Source organism: Piliocolobus tephrosceles, chromosome 19 (genome assembly GCF_002776525.5).
Source record: "Piliocolobus tephrosceles isolate RC106 chromosome 19, ASM277652v3, whole genome shotgun sequence".
Taxonomy (NCBI): Eukaryota; Metazoa; Chordata; class Mammalia; order Primates; family Cercopithecidae; genus Piliocolobus; species Piliocolobus tephrosceles.
In genome coordinates, this window is record NC_045452.1 from 26,419,354 (window position 1) to 26,422,590 (window position 3,237).

General features: G+C 53.0%; 1 pseudogene; it reads left to right on the forward strand.

The window, feature by feature from the left end:
• Positions 1–1,362: 1,362 nt before the first annotated feature.
• Positions 1,363–3,237, forward strand: part of LOC113219887 — a 28,231-nt pseudogene continuing 26,356 nt past the window's right edge.

Sequence of the window (3,237 nt, forward strand, 5' to 3'; positions counted from 1 at the left end):
ACTTGGCCCAACTTGACTCAAATCCCTGTACCTCTTGCCCTGCCCTGGCTTGGGCTGACCTCTCTCCCCTGCCTGAAGCCCTTTCTCTCACCCCTTGCCTGGAGTCCTCCTTCAGATCTAACTAGATTTATCTCAGATGTCTCCTCCTGAGTCTACCATGCCCCTGGGCACTGCCTCTGGGCTCTCAGCCCCTGCCCTTCTTCCCTCTGTCCACACTGTGTGCTCATCACCTGTCGTCACCTCCATCTCCTCCACCATCAAAGCCAACAAAGGTTGAGGAGAGTCAGTGCCAAGTCCTAAGGCTTCAGGTCTGCAAGGGGTCAAGGCCAAGTAGTAGGTTTAACTTTGCTTAGCATCCTTGGAGTATGGCACAGAGCAGACACAACTATTTGAGGGGCAGGTGGGTAGGTGGGTGGGTGAGTGGACAGATGGATGAGTAGGTGGACAGTGGATGGATGAATGGGTAGGTGGATGGATGGATAAGTTAATGGATGGATGGGTGGGTGGGTGGATGGATGGATGGATGGATGGACTGACGGACGGACGGACGGACGGATGGATGGATGGATGGATGGATGGATGGATGGATAGACAAACGGATGGGTAGGTGAATGGATGGATGGGTAGGTGGATGGATAGGGTGGATGGGTGGGTGAGTGGATGGGTGGGTGGGTTGGTGGATGGGTGGGTGGATGGATGGATGGATGGATGGATGGATGGATGGATGGATGGATGGATGGACAAACGGATGGGTAGGTGGATGGATGGATGGGTAGGTGGATAGATGGATAGGTAGATGGATGGACAGGTGGATGGATGGATAGGGTGGATGGGTGGGTGAGTGGATGGGTGGATGGATGGATGGATGGATGGATGGATGGATGGATGGATGGATGGATGGATGGTGGATGGGAGGATGGGTGAGTGAATTGACGGGTGGGCATATAGATGGATGAATGGATAGAAGGAAGGAGTAGAACTGACATCCTGTGCTTTAATATGATGGATCAGTTTTGCTTCTTTTGTAGCAAGAGAAAACCCCCAAGCCCTACCCTGCCTCACCCCCTCCCCAACAATGTTAGGAACCTTTTCTGGGCTCCCTCTCCCCTTCCTGAGCTCCCCTGTGCCACAGCCCTGAACACATTGTGTGGTCACCCTCTGGGTCTGCATTGGTGTCCACTCCCTGACCACGAGACCCTGAAGGTCAGCTACATGTATACAGTGCCCAGCACAGGGCCTGGCACATAGCCCCTTGAGTGGCAGGACTCATACTCAAGCTGCAGGTGCTAGAGAGGCAGATGACTATGACACAGTGGCACCTGCACCACCCACTGTGCACAGGGGTCTTCCAGGAAGGCCGGCATGGCCTCCACCAAATACACTGGCATTGGTAAGAGCCTCTCTCTGGCCTGGGACCATGTAGGAGCAGCAACCAGGGATGGCATCCCTCACATTTATGGTGGAGTTGTTTATGTGGGAATAAAGGCAGAAGACTAGAGCCAAGCCAGCCAAGCCAACTGGGGTTAGGAGGGATCCTCCTAGGAGGGAAGCCTGGCCCACCTGGGCCCCAGGTCTACAGGGTAACCAGCCAGGTGGGAGTGACAGTGGGGACACGGGACTCAGCCTCTTGTTCTGCCCCTTATGGGATGCTGCAAGGTGATGCCGCAAGACATGAACTCGGGGACAGACAGCCTTGGGTCCAGTGCTGACTCTGCCACTGGATGGCTGTGTGCCCATGAGCCTGTCCCTTGCCCCCAGGGTCTAAGTTCCCACATGGCTGCTATGAGAATGGGAGGGTTACAATGGTCATTATTGTGCAGTGTGTTGCACCAAGCCATTCAGTTGTGTCACCTCACTCCTACTTCTTCCTCCCTCCCCAGCTTCTCCCCTACCCTGCTGTCTGCTCCTGGCTTCCCCGCTGCTTCTCACACTTGCCAAGCAGGCTGCCCACTTAGGGTCTTTGCATTTGTGCTCCTATAGATGAGCATGGCCAGCCCTCACCTGCTGGGTTTCTGTTTGATGCCATCCCCACGGAGAGAGCACCCTCATCCCCATGGGAAACTCCCCAGGGTAGCTGGGGTCATTCCCTCATTCACACAGTGTTTTGGCAGCACCAGGAGTGAGGGAGTGCCTGCTTTTGGGAAACTGGGAAAGGTTCACAAAGAAGGTGGCATTTCTGGGTTTTGAAGGATGAGTAGGAGTTGGCCTGATCAAGAAGAAAGGCCTCATAATTCCAGCATCAGAACAAGTATTGGTTAGTAGAGTGCAGAATGGAAGCATTGATTGAGAAGCAGGGAAAGAAGTGATGGTAAAGAAGAGAGGGTGGTGTTGACACCAGGGTCCCAGGGGAGTTTTTCCAGCTTATTTTCGGCTGAGGGCCTGGGTTTTCCTGGGAGCCTTGCGGGCGCGGGGGTTATGAAAGCCATAAGGCTGCTTGTGTCCCCACCCAAGATCTGCCCAGGGCTCAATATACAGTCAGTGCTCACAGACAGTGCACCCGTACCCACGCAGGCTGAGGTACTTGGAGGAGCCAGGATTCTGGGTGTCCCGAGCAGTGACTTCACCAGCCAGAGCAAAGGGGGTCCAGCCCCACCAGGATGGCCTCTTGCAGTCAGCCCAGAAATGCCAACCATCAGAGTAGCAGCCTCAGAGGGAAATTTCACAAAACCTAGGCCAGATACAAGAACACTTTGCTAGCCTCAAATCCTTGGTGGCCAAGAACACGCACAGAGGTTCGAGTGCTTCACTTTGCAGAAAGGACCAACACCCACCACTGGGGCCCATGAGGGAGATGTGGGGAAGACACAGGCTGGCGCGCTCACAGCAGACCTTAGGAATGGTTGGTGGCCAGGTGCAGTGGCTCATGCCTGTAACCCCAGCACTTTGGGAGGCTGAGGCAGGTGGATCACCTGAGATCAGGAGTTCAAGACCAGCCTGGCCAAAATAGTGAAATCCCGTCTCTACTAAAAATACAAAAATTAGCTTGGCATGGTGGTGGGTACCTGTAATCCCAGCTACTTGGGAAGCTAAGGCAGGAGAATCACTTGAACTTGGTAGGCAGAGGTTGCAGTGAGCCAAGATCATGCCATTGCACTCCAGCCTGGGCAACAAGAGCGAAATCCCATCTCAAAAGTTAAGTAAGTAAGTAAGTACGTAAGTAAGTAAGTAAGTAAGTAAGTAACTAACTAACTAAATAAATAAATAAATAAATAAATAAATAAATAAATAAATAAATAA